The following is a 14,323-nucleotide window of genomic DNA, read 5'->3' on the forward strand; positions in this document are numbered from 1 at the left end:
TTATGCCTTTCGTTGCTGTTCCATTTTTTATATGTGTTTGTTGTTGCTCTCAATCATTTTTAGATTTTATTTTTCATTTTTAATCACGCAAGAAAATAACTTGAATTCAGTTTGCTGTGAATATTCTGCTGATTTAACTGAAGTATTTCATCTGATGCTTGATTCCTCAGTACATAAAGTATAAGCTTGTGTACTCATTTTAAAAAGTTGTAAAATATCTGGTTTCAGGATTTGAAAATTATAGTTTTCTGGTAGGATTAGTGACACAATGAGCAAAAAGATGTCTGTGTAATCCCTCAGTCATCCAGGTATGATCCATAGTAAAAAAAAAAAAACTGGACAAAAAGCTGTTTTTTGTTTTGTTTTTTACCACTGAGAAAAAACTATTTATCATTTTTTAGAAGTACATTGTACAATTTACCCAACCTGTTCCCATGCAAACTTTTTTCATTTTGTATTACCAAGTGAATACATTTAAATGAGCCATATATATGTTTGTGTTTTCTTTTTTCGACACTACATATTGTAAACTATCCCTGCTTCCAGTTACTTCGAGTTTGATTGACTGATATCCCTGTTCCTTGTTTCTGCCTTTCTTGTTCGACTCTCTGTTGACTTGATTCCTGTCATGTCTGGCCCCTGGTGTGTAAACAATGTTACAGGCACCAACGCAGAGCTTCCCGTCCAAATGGAGAAGTCCTAATATCATTACACTGAAGCCTGGGAGAGGAAGCGTATCTCCCATGTAAACGGATTTGACCTACGAACTCTTCATTCTATAATCATATCCACAGTATTTATGTCTTCACCTTTGACCTCTCCGGATTCTAACTAGCCTGTATAACTTCATTCTCTACTTCATTTAGTCACATCTTTTCTTTGGCTGGCTGCGTTTCTATTGCACTGAACACTGATCTGCATCTAATAATCCTGCTTTATTAGTGTGTAATTAGTTTGGCAGCGAGAGGCCTGATGCTGAGATAAATTATGAGCCTAATTTCAAAGCATGATTGCATGATTTAAATAGGTGACATTTACTGCCATTGAAATGATGTGAGGCATTTGAAGTCATGCGTATTGTCTTGCATTTGCAGCAGGGTAAAAACAGGAATAGAGGTCACTTGGCATCACATTTGCTGCAAAAATATTAAGAATGAATTGGCCAGCTTGTATTTATGTTTCTTTAAAAAGTAAGATTGATTTATTGATTTGAAATTTGGGTTGCGAAGCCCAAAAACATACTGACATGTTTTAAAATTTTTGATTTAGGACTGGAAATGTGTGCAATGTTGATTAATACATTTTATTCATTTTTATGTTTTCAACAAGTCATAAACTAATTGAACTTGGATAATAAGAACACTTCTAATACTGTTCATAAAGATGGTCTATGTAACTTTTCTACTGATCGATTTTACTGGTTTGACAGAATGGCATTAAACACATCGATCTCACCTTTAATTTGGACTATATTTTAACTATCCTCTACTTTGCATAGACTGACCATCTCTCTGATGGGAGCTCAGTCATTTTGCGGTTGGCTTGCCCGTGTTACATCTGTTTTTCTGTTTGTTTTGAGAAAAGACTGTAGCACACATCACTGCGTCCTGGACTAAAACAAGCGATAGACCTGCCATGTGTAACACTTGGAAGACTTTCTGCAATAAGCACAGTTGGTAATGCCAGTGAAGCAAATGTGTCTTTTATGTGTCTTTCTAGATTTCACTTGGCAATGTGGAATATTCCATGTTTTATCTCTGTGGGGCTGTATCCTTGAACTTATGGAAATCCCTGGGAGTATTTTACACATTATATGCATGAGGGAAATTAAGAAAACACTTTAATGAGATTCGAGTGGTATGCAACAGACCTAGTATCTGGAGGCGATGGGAGTTGCAATGCTGGGACAATTACATCCGTTCCCTGTTGATTTCATGGGCATACAGGGACTATATCACCCATACACTAATGATGAGGAGGGCTGGTAACGTCAAGGATACACAATGACCTTCACCTGTTTCTAATTTAGAAGGGCATCTTTACTCACAGTACTTTTTATACATAAAGGAAGATTGCTCATAAGCCCTATGTTGAGCTATTAGGCTATGCTGTTTCATTTATATAAAATATATGAATTAGGCACAGTCTAATTTCAGTAAAACTACTCACTGTCCAGCTTGTACCCATATAAAAAACTGCTTCCCTCTATCTTAAGCCGGCAGTGTGTGGCTGCAGATGGTTCCCAATGCTAAGCCTGAGATAATGCACTGGTAAAACATGCTCCCAGAGAAGAGCAGGGCTGACGGCAGATTGAAGAGGAAACATGCCTTTTCAAATCACATGACTCCAGTATGTGTTATCCCACAGGATAGTGTATCATCATTAGAGCAATCTTACAGGGCAAAATCTGGGCACTCAGCTCTGGAGACAGAAAGCTCAGAGCAGTGTTTGAGAACAGCTGGTGGGAAGTTGCCAAAGAGGTGAAAAGATTTTAATTTGACATTGACTCAGGCATTTTGCTGATGTGGTAAATACAAAACAAAAATAAAACAGGCAAACAAACTAACATACAGACAAACAAAAAAATTAAATAGTAGGAGCTCATATTCAGATTATGCAAATGCTGTGAACGCTTGTAAAATTTTAACACATTGCATCTTGCCATAATAATTATAAAGCTATCAAGTGAAAAATAGCCTCCTGCTGATGAATACTATTGAAAAGAGGGCACTGCATAGCGTTAGACTTATTCGACCTCTCCAGCTGAGCCCAGATGTTGTATTTCTGAGCCTGCGGGGGACTTAATAAACGTAATAACGTGTCTGTGTGAATAACAGCTCGGTAGAATGGTTGTTTGACTGCTGTTTGAAGCCACCACACAGGAGCGGCGGCGCTGCAGCGCGCACAGCGAGCGTGCGCACGCCCCTCAGTGCTGCGCGCCCCCCAGTACTGCGCGCCCCCCAGTACTGCGCGTCCCCGCGCCTGTGTGTGTCTGAACTGGTGGAGCAGAGGACCAGTGACAGAGGCAAGGGCTGGAGGCTCGCTGAACGGGACTCTTCGTAAACAACGCGGTTTCACTGTTCCATCGGAGACCGAAGAACGCGCTTCGTGCTGGGCATCCTAAAGGAAAAACACGAGGTAAGCACAGCATCCTCCACACGTGCCCAGGGCTGTTCACTGTCAGGAGTTTGGAAAGAGACAGGATGGTTCACGGTGCGGGTCGAGTTGATGCTATGAAGCTATTCTCAGTAAATGTGGCCTTTTTGTTGTTTCGCGTGAATTGAAATGTCATTTGAAAATGCGTTTCAAACGTGACGTTGATTACGCATTACTTTTTAAAGAGCCATGACCGCGTTGTGTGCGCGAGCTGCCGGGGGTAATTAGAGAGCAGGTGCAGGTGTGCATGTTCCGACTGTCAAGACTGTCACTGATACACTCCGCTCCGGAGTCAGCACTCCCCGTGTCTCTGCCCTTTTTCTGACACACCATTAGCCTATAGACTAAAGAGAAAGACCCCAAACCCCAACCATTTCCTCTGGAGCTTTGCCTGACACATGTTTAATCCCTGCGAATCCAGTCTACAGACATATCTATGACGGATCTGCTCTGTTTGACAAAAATGACAGTTTGTTTACTCTACTGCCCCGGACATCTGATTACTATTCCCCAGTGAGATTCTGTATTAACCTCTGATATTATGTGTTTAATCAAGCCTGTTTTTTTGTGAAAACAACATTCCCTCCAGACCTTTCCTCTCTCCCTCCTCCTCCTCCTCCTGGGTCTTGGTCAAAGCTTCAGTCAAGGGGGACCTCCATCATACACCACCCCCAGCCCCTCCCACCTGCTCCACATGCGCACACACACACACCCGCGCACACACCCCTGCACACACCCACATGCACACGCACACACATGCACACATGCACACACGCTTCGATTGGGCACTTTCGCTGCTCCCCGATAAATTAATACAATGCTAATGACCCCCTCTTTATTGTGCCTTGTTCTTGGAGCTCTCTGAAAGGGCTGACACACTTTCTCTAGTCATGTTTATTCACTGTGACTAGACTATGGGTAATCTGTTAAATGCCATAACAATATATCCCCTCATGGCTGCTATATGGACGGGAGTTGAAAATTTGCATGTGCAGTTTAAAATTTAGGCGGCAAATTTCTGATACCATAGCCCATGTTTGTGACCTTATTATTTGCCAAATCTATTCATGGGTTTCATCTTGCTGTTACATGGTGCCATTTGAGGACGGTTGATCATTCAAAAGATATAATATTTTGTTTTGAATTGATGATTGCTATGGTAACGATGATAACTTTTCATCACTCTGAAAACTATGGATACAAGAAGTGGTACCAGCATTTCAACTGGATATTGTCAAGATTAGTTGTGGTATTGCGTATTTAATTTTTTTTTAGACTATTGCGTTCATCAGTGTAGACCCAAATCTACAAATCATTTTTCCTTCATTTAGATTCAGGACATTGAGAAAATGCCCTAATTTTGCAGTACTTTGCTGGAAAAGTTTCAGAATCACTTTACGTAAACTCCCTACTTGACACTACATTGAAGCTACAGGGACAAACGTAGTGAACCAGGACAAGATAGTGACCTACATTGTATTGCCATCCTCACTTTTACCCAGAGCGCAAACGCCACTAGGCTGGAGAGAGAGGGAGAGAGAAGGAGAGATTTGCATAACTAAGGGATTACCCGCGCACACGTTGGCCGGCACACCAGTCACTTACACTGCTGCTGACCCCAAAGCTGTGGCGCTCGGCTGGTGCTCTGTGGGCTATGGGAAAAGCTTGGGTGTTGGAGGGAAAATGCCACTTATTTGCGTTGGTGGGCTCTACAGACATGTAGGGCATTCTGGAGAGCCAATATGAACGCCGCTGATGCACAAGTCTCTGTCTGTGACTTTGTGAACTCCACTCCAACGGTCGGACAGCACAAAGCAGCTCATAGAGGCACTGGGACGGTTTGTGTCACTACTCAACTAGTGACATCATATGCATAGAATGAAATGAACTTTAAAGATTTAGTCATACATTATTGTCGGTTTTGTGAGGATGGAGGTGGCAATTGTCCAGATGTTTCCATGTGTCACGGGTACCGATCATTCAAAGTTTTTTTTTGAAGCTTTTGGTTCAAGTTAAAATTTGTCATCTCTATAGTTCTGTAATCTAATGTAAATCCATGTTGTTTTTAAAAGGAAAGTTGTTGCCCATGTTCCTAAACAGCTTGTGATACATTCTCCAGTCAGTTACTGTTTTGTACCTGTACCGTTCCTGCTTGTCTCAGAAGCTGAGTATGGCCGGGCCTTGCTTAGTACTTAGATGGAAGGCCACTTTAAATACCAGGTGTCAAAGTGAAGCAGCAGTGGCTCTGGTGAGAAATGTGTAATTGTGTCCTTAGGCAAGACACTTCACCCAATTGCCTTTGTATGTGGGGTATGCATGTGTGTTGGCGGTGGTCAGGGGCTGATGGTGCTGCTGGGCACCCTCACTTCCGTCAGTCTACCTCAGGGCATCTGTGGTTCCAGAAGAAGTTTACCACCATTGAAGTGGAGTCAATGAATAAAGAACTGTAAAGGGCTGTGGGTGTCTTGAAAGGAGCTACAGAAATTCATTGCATTATTTTCATTATATTTGTCAATCTTTGTTACAGCAGTTGTCTAAGGAAAATCTGAATGGCATATACATTTTTTGTTACTATTTGTTCACATGTCCTATCACATGGTATCACATTGAGTGCAGCTGATTGACTGAATGACTACATATGTCCCATTGTCACGTGTGCTGCCCCCTGGTGCAGCCAATCAGAGCTGGACGTGAAGGGCAGCTCTGTGCTGTTCAGCTGTGATGGGGCCGGTCTCCTGGGGCCGATGAGGGGCCCGTGCCTCTGCATTAGTGTCAGTGCAGACCGGGGCATTGCTGCTCCTCTTTGAGAGCCTCACACAGCCGTCCAGCAGCAGGTCGACCCCGCACGGACCTCCCTGTCTGTAGTATGTGCGTCCTCATTAGTGCTGTGCCCCCCACTTCACGGCCGCCTGCACACTCTCGCCCTGTTTATCATTTGTAGGAGTAGATGTAAAGGGCAATGAGTACATGTGATGAAAGATAGATATGTTCATTAGGTGCACACACACACTCAGTTCTTGTATGAGAAAAGAGATGAGGCTTCACGCTGCTGGGGACTATTAGACTTTCACACTCGGTTAGGCAGCGGCTCTAATGGGCACCGACGTGTTCCAGGGAATCCTCTGCACAGCTGCAACTGTTGTGCTTAGATGCCGAGTGTGACTATTGGTTCTGCATGGACTGAGACTGATAAATAAGAAATTTGAACATAGAGTTTTGGTTCTAAGTCAGATGTTAGACATTATTATGAAACACTTTATTTACAAATTATATCTTCATCATAATCGTACTGCACAAAGTTACACAATTATTCTCTTAATTTGTAACAAAAGAAAATACATTATATGGGTAAAAAAAATAATAATTGCATTGCTTATGGAATTTGCATAGTCAACTCGCTACTCGTACTCTCATTTTAGCCTACTTTCGCTAAATATTTCCCTAAAAGGCTGTGTGCAGTGAGGGCAGATGGAGACTGAATGGCGTTCACTTTATGGATGTCCAGGGACGGCCCACTGTGACAAAATCATTAGACCCGAGCTTTACCCCACGACCGTCGTCAAACCCAATCAGTCAAGGGCACCATGTTCTAGCTCCATGTCATGTTATCGCACTCCTCAGTGAGAACAAAGCGTCAGAGTTGCTGCTTTTTGTCCCTAACTAACTGCCGTAGACCACCAGCCTCACAGTCCTCTTTCTGAAGTGGTAGTGTGAGATAATGGATGGCCATGTTGTGGGTTTTATGCTCCTCTTGAGTCTGAATAGAGCCTCTGACAGGTTAACTATCAAGTGATTTCTTCCAGTCATCCTCCTGATTACAGCCAAGATATGTTTACTTTATATTTTGCAAGTGCCTGATGTTGATGATGAATTCTGATGATTTGTTGCTGTAATTGCTACGTTCTTGAAAGCTATAGTAGCCTCTATAAGCAAAGAACCTTATCTGTTAAATGTGTAAAATAACCACTAAACCATCTAGATACAGTGTCTAGATTTTACATATTTACATTTTCATGAATGAACTTAGTGGATTTCTATTCACCAGATTGGGAGATGTTTATAATTTTCTGAACCATTTGGTCTTGAGTTAAGTGGAGATGCATATTTAACCAATATGACTCTTTCACAGAACTACCCATCCTTCCACTGCTTGGCTTTCCACTGTGTAGAAGTGAAAGCTTTAGGGGGCCACATTATGAAGGAGGGGTGGATCCTGTACCTCTGAGGATGCTGAGAATGGGGTAGGGGGGAACAAAGGGGCTCTGTTTTCAGTCTGTGCCGGCGGCCGCTGCTCCTCTCCTCTTTTCTTGTGAAGCGGGGGGTAAGGCAGGGGGTGAGGTAGAATTAGGCCCGACCACGTCCACAATGGGTATGGGGCGTACAAGCCTCTGCTTGAACACACACTGGCGGCTAAAGAGCTCCATTGGAGAGGCAGCGCGGGCATCCTCCTTCCCAGGCTCAGGCCAGCTCTGAATGGGCAGCAGTTGTGAGAGAGGCTGCTGGCCCAGTGGCTCTACAAAACACCACTGCTTCCTTCCATATCTTCAAAACAACAGGAGGTGGGCACGGCAGCAGCGCCAGTGTACAGCCAGAATCAAAAGGAATTCAAGAACACGATTCACTTGAATGTGTTTAGTCTATCCTCCAGCATCCGTCCTGTACTGATTTGCATAAGGCTTTAGGGACATTTGAATACACATCCCACAATGCTCAGTTTAATAGCACAGCAAACACTTCAGTGCAATCCTGACTTTTTAACAGACACAGGACTGTTGCTGGATATTTATCACTGTTCCAAGACCCGTACTCAAAATATTTGGACAAATAGTTTTATAATGCATAGAAGATGAACTCTGCAATCAATGCAAAAGTCTGTACCACTCGGAAAAATACCAGTGCCTCATACTTTGCATGAGATGATGACTCGGTGGCATTGGTAACTGCAGCACTAATCCAGACAAACAAAGTCAGTGTGAAAGTGTGCGGGACTAAAGAGCCAGAGCAAAGCCTTGGTATGACGCAGCAGTGATTGAATCAACAGGAAAGAGAGGGACACTGAGCTGTCAGCTCATGAATCAGACCCACACAGACACACAAAGTGGGTTTTCCATGGTTCAGGAGGTTTCCTGACCCCAAGGTCTTATTTAGGACAGGCGCTAATGCCCTATACCCTGCCCCACCCTGCCCCCTCCCACAGCCCGACCCAAGCTCCATGTTAGAGCCCACAGCCTCTCGTGAAGGGCCCTTAATCCAAGTGGGATGACAGCTTGGCTCTGGCTGCTGTTTCTGCGTTGCTGAAACCAATGGGCTTTTCTTTCCCCCTTTTTCATCCCTTAAACCCCCCCAAACACATCCACTGGAATCCTGGGAAAAATTCTCCCGCTGCAGACAAAGGAATGGGATGGTAAACAAATCCAAGTGTAGTTTTGAGATTCCTTCGGTCATTCATAGATAAAAATGCACAAGAGATGGCAAAAGCAACAATGGAAAGCCAAAACAGGCTGCTGTGTTGTGTACAAAACACTCTCGACGCAGATAATCTTAATGCAGGCTTCAAAATGATTAAGGAAGATTGAGGTCAGAAAACCATTAATCTAAAAATTTAGTGCTAGCAACAACAATAGGCTGACAGACTTGGCCAATCAGATGAGTGTTCTCTGAATAATAAATAGGCCAATAATATATGTTCATCCAAGTGAACAGCGCACAGGTTTGTCAACAGATTACATTGCTCTTATACGGGCAGGAGGGAGCTGACTGTTTGATTTAACATAATCCACTCTACAATATACAATCAATGCAAAGCTGGTCTGAGTACAAGACTGTAAAGTGTCAAAATGTTAATAATATGCACCATGTATAGAGATTCTATTATAAGGAGATTTAGACATGAGGACATGAAGCTATAAGATGACTGTATGTTTTAAAATCGTTTTTCTCTTTTTTTCCACAAATTGGCTGCTTTGGCAGACCATGTTGAGGCTCTGGGATGAAGCAATTTAACATCAAATGCAGGCGATAGAATAGTAATCAGTTTAATCTCCCTGTGGCCGAGGGTGTCTGCAGAGCTGTAAGATTGTAATTGTCAGATAGATAATGCTTCGCTTTGGGCCGTGCTCGGCTCTGAGAGGAAAGTGGATCGACCTTCATGTGGAGGTTTGTCTAAGTCTACTCTGATAAACCAATCAGGAGCCAGCTGGGCCAGCCTGAAGCTGTCTGGACCAGCGCTGGGCCTCTCAGCTCTGTCTCTGTCTGTGGAAATATCAATACGCCTTTTGTCCGAGAGGAGTTCATATCCACAGCTCTCATGTGAAGAGCCCAATACAAACGTCCATTTGTCTTCTTTAACGTGTCCATTTCATCTGCAGTAGATGTGGAGAACACACTATTTCTCAAGGGCCACACAATTCATCACAAGGTTGATGTAATATCATGCTGTAAAGGATGTGTCGGAGCAATGTTATGAGAATCTGCTTTACATTTGTTTTATTACTATTTTAGTGTTGTGACAAGATAAAAAGTTCTTTTTACCTCTTTTGTGTGTTGTATTGATTTCTTTTCTAACCCAATCATTTCAGATAAAATAATACTGTTGTACAGACACTCGGATACTAATCTGTACTAAAGATTTATTGAAAAATATAAATATCAAGGCCATTTAGCTCATTGGCCTTGAAACTCATGTTTTATATTATTATTGTGTAGAGTCTTGTCATAATACTAAATTTCAATTTAAGTAAGTACAACATTACTACAATACTAATCCAACAATTTTCCCATGATGTTTTCCCATAAATCAATCTTATTTTCCTCTATATCCAGTGGCACTGCTCACACTGGTTGGAACTGGCAATGTGCTGGCACAGGTTGAAGAGGCTGTGGTCTGAAGTATAGACCTAATGCTCTAATGTGCTCAGGGTCCACTGCTCTGGACCTCTCAGAGCTCCCAGCACAAAGAGCACATCTCAGAAAGCACCCGGGCAGGAGGACGTGTGTCTGTGACCCTGTATGCCTCCACAGTCTGCCTTAAAAATGGGACATTATCTATAGCAATGGTCATTAGTGGTCTGTCTCTGAGGTTCACTTCCTGCTTCTGAAGTTTGAGCGGTCCCAGTCTACTTGACATTTCTGACTTTGGAAAAGTATCACAGGAGTCACAGGCCACTTTTCCGATGAGAAGTGCACTGATGGAATGGGATTGATGTGGTAAAAAAGAGGGAATGTCTAACTGGGTTTTGTGTGTTGTCCTCCAGTTGTAATAGGCATGTACTGTAGTCTATATTTATCAAGAATGTGAGGTTTCTTTACCAAATGACCGCTACATCAGGAGTTTATGAGCAGTGAAAAGATGTGCTATTAATGCTAGATCAAAGTCTCTTCTCTAACAATGTTTTCATAGTGGGCTTTTACTAAAATGAACCACTCTGCAAAACCCTTTTTAATCTCGCTTTGTATCATAGTGATTAACATAAATGGATTGTCAACCATATTAAGGACTCAGTTTGGCTTTTTTATAGCGCTGGCATTACTCTATACGTAAGAGTGGGTGATACTGACCAAAATTAATATCTCATTTTTTTGTATTAACCTAATGACAATATTCAGACAATATGATATTATACATTTTTAGATAATTGTTGGTCATGGCTGTTTTTGAGTTTCTTTATTTTAACTTTTACTTTCCCTACTTTCAAATTCAGTACCTTTCTTTTGGATCACTAAGTTTATTTGAGGTGAGGCTGTCAATGAGATCAGCCAACCCACTTAGATTCTTTACATTAGTGTTAGCAGTAGTTTTGCCTTGTCTGTTCTGTTCATTTAGTGGGCGTTGTTGTCTGACTCAGTGCCAGTGGAGCCCAGAACAAGGTTGGACTGATTGGATTCTCCACGGTCATCTGAAGTGAAAACATCTCATTACACCTCAGGCTTTTTAGAGTTCGACTTTTTGGGATTACACTGGCCCTGCACCCAAAAGCAGCACTGGGGGAGACTGATAACTAGACTATGGTAATCTGGATATGAGATACATTTTGGATGAGAGAGTTGTATAATTAATTTACAAATGTCTTGATGTTGCATTGGTATTGCTGCAGGGTATGAGGTTTTAATTCCCATGATTAGAGCAAAATTAGCAAGTTGTTCCAGCCAATGATTTGAAAATTTGTTGTTAAAAGTCCCAAACTGTAATTGGTTTTAAAGGCCACAATTTATATAGACAGAGAATAAAGGATTGTTAAAGCCAAATTGGTCACTCCAATCGTTTTACTTAAATTTCAGCATAGTGGTTTGTCGTAAAATAACCAGCATCTCTGCTAGTTTCAGCCATATCATTGGGTGACAAAACGTTTCACTTTGAAGTTAAATTGGCACTGTGTCTGCGTGGGAGACAGCCACACGCAGCTTACAGACAGAACGCATGCTTTCAAAAAGGACATCAAAATCCCCAGCCCCTCACCAAATCCTCTTTTACAACACCTGAAGTAGCTCTCTTAACTTGTGGATGAGAGTAGGCTGAGCTGCATTTTGGAGTTAGCCTTTTTCCACTTGTACTTTCACTAAAAGTCTATAAAACTACAAGTTTATTATGGTCATTGCATTTTAACGAGCCATTAAAGGAGGAGTGGTGTTTGCTAGACTTACAACAGAATTCCACTATAAACCAGGTGTTTGGTGAAAGTTGAAGGGATGAAAGTGAAACTAGGGGAGGGTCAGAGCAAGGTGAGGGACCCTAACTGACCAGGACATGCCCCTCCTCTCTCCAGGATGTTCAAGCGGTCCTGAATTATGGCCGCCTCTTTGTGTCCAAAACAATGTACCTGCTGGAGATCTGAGGGCATGTCCTCTGTCTCTTAAGCATAAGTATCAAAAGGGCAGGAGAATGCATGGTTTGCGTTTATCTTGTCTTTATTTCATTGCAGTTTGAATGGGACATGGGTGGAATTTACTGAGAGAAGATCTGCCTTTATTGTCCCAAGATTTATGCATTTTTTGTCTTTTACCTTTTGTAGTTTTAATGCATGTAGATCAAGAAGTGATAGTTGAAATCAGAATGCAAAATGTATGTTTTTGGCTCACATGTGACTGTGTTGGCTTTGGCAACTTCAACACTAAATCTTAAACAATGCACTGTTGTTAGAAAAAGCCTAGTCACTGAAGCATCTTGTGAGATAGCATATCATGGAATCACTGGAAATCCTGCTTTGTTGCCCTTCTTTGTTGTGAAGTATTCTGTTAATAATCTTAATAATCTTTTGATCCATGTAAAATACTTATCTGCTAAGCCTGTTTATTTGAATTGGTTGGGCTGAAATATGACTTTGAAGATGGATTTTGAGTATATTTTGGCCTCAGAAGTGTCCTTGTCCTTTGCAGCTCTTTTCAAGGGATTTCTTCAGAATTTGGCTTGGTTGGAGCATTAATAGTGTGAATAAAATCTTTGACTAATGCTTTTCTATGACAGAGGCCCATGCTTTCTGAGTGACTGATGTTGTGTTAACTCAAACATAATAGTCAAGTTGTCCACAGTCAGACCTCGTCATAGCACTTCACTTTGATTGACAGCCCGCTCTTTTTCACATCACACTTAAAAATAGTATAAAAGTGGCTCTTTTACATAACATTGGACAATTGCATGCCAAACCTCCTTCATTCAGCGGTGGGCCTTTGAGAATGGCGCAACCTTAACATATCTGTTTTGTGATGCTAAAATTAGCAGAATCTGAAGCATGTGCTTGATATGGAAATAAGGTCGGAAAATAGAACTACAATTCCCTATAGCCAGTGACATTTGCCTAAAATTGTACTTGAAGTATTGGTCCAAAGTTTTGGTCTTTTTAAACTGCTTTTGGGAAAATCTAATTGACTCAAAAGGTTTTGTTTATGTCCTTTGTGCAGGGATTTAGTGTTTTGGGTGAAATGGAGCACACAAAACGAAATACAGTAAGTAGTTTGAAAATGGCTTTATCCATTTTGCTATGGTTCTTGGTGAAACATATCACACAATTGGACTGTCTAACTCCCAAATCTGACTGACATAATTGTGAAAACCTAAATAAACAGTGACTCACTTGCAGTGCATAGACTGGTCTGAGTAGCCCTTAAGTGCATTGTTCTTCACTAAATGTTTAATGCAGGGTTGGGGATGAGGAGAATCTCGTGTCTCCAGCTGTGTGTAGTGTCCCATTCAAACCTGGCCTCACTCCAGAGCTCACTGCAGCACTCTGTAGCCCACTGCTGCACAAGCTACATAAGCGACAATACACTGGAGGCTGAAGTTTTATGTATAGGGTAATATTCTGCAGTGGATCCTTTTGCAACTTTATCAAACTGTACTTTATTGTAATGTATGTTGTTGTAGACCTGTCTGTCCATTTAGCATCATTTAAGTTCTCCTATGTCCATCTTGGCCATGCTCAAACCACCCCCAATTACATAAATACACCAATACCATGAATTCATTACTACAAACATAAGAAACAAAGCTAGTGTTACCGGCATCACACATGGACCCGGCTCAAATGAGATGCGGTCTTGTGTTTAGTGACCAAATAGTGAAAATGTTTACTTGTATACTGTCCTTTTCTTCCTTACATTACCATAAAGCTGTTGCTGTTATACAATGTGATTATTATTATTGTGCACACTGTAAAGGAAATGAGCAGTGTGTGATCACAGCTTTGAGAGGAAATGCAGCTTTAGTGCTGATCCAGGCCTTCTACAGTTAAGAGAATATTGCGGATCACTGTGGCATCAAATGGACCACTCAGCAGTAACAAACGGGCAGGATTTCCAATTAACAACACTAAAGAAATGGAACAGAAGAATTTAGCCACATAAAGTCACAAGCTGCTGTTATTTGTGCCTGGATAACCAAATATAATAAGTGGATTGCAGCAGATGTTTTGCTTTCGGGGCCTCATTAGAAGAAAATAAGAAAAATAAAAACATTACATTTATGATGTTTTGTTACTGTCTGAATTGAGCAGCAGATGCCCAACACAACAGACCTAGAAGTCAACACATTAAGAATGCTTGACTTCTTAGCCAGTGAAAGAAAAAAAGGCTTTACCCAATCATTAACTTCCATTGTCAGACTAGTACCTTCCCATTGTCCAGCTGTTTGTTGTTATTGAATTTAATGCCCTCTCCTCTTCTTGGTGCTTGCAGT

General features: G+C 41.6%; 1 protein-coding gene across 3 annotated transcripts in view; it reads left to right on the plus strand.

Annotated features, from left to right (window-relative positions):
- The first annotated feature begins 2,880 nt into the window (after positions 1 to 2,880).
- The window catches only part of LOC117372778 (neuronal cell adhesion molecule-like), a 64,206-nt gene continuing 52,763 nt past the window's right edge, over positions 2,881 to 14,323 (plus strand). For 2 of the 3 annotated variants that reach the window (XM_055222354.1, XM_055222357.1), the window contains exon 1: positions 2,881 to 3,138. The gene's annotated coding sequence lies outside the window, so the exon portion shown is untranslated. The remainder of the gene's footprint in view (positions 3,139 to 14,323) is intronic. The other variant, XM_033968627.2, reaches the window with a different exon arrangement.

This window comes from Periophthalmus magnuspinnatus, chromosome 6 (assembly GCF_009829125.3).
Source record: "Periophthalmus magnuspinnatus isolate fPerMag1 chromosome 6, fPerMag1.2.pri, whole genome shotgun sequence".
NCBI lineage: Eukaryota > Metazoa > Chordata > Actinopteri > Gobiiformes > Gobiidae > Periophthalmus > Periophthalmus magnuspinnatus.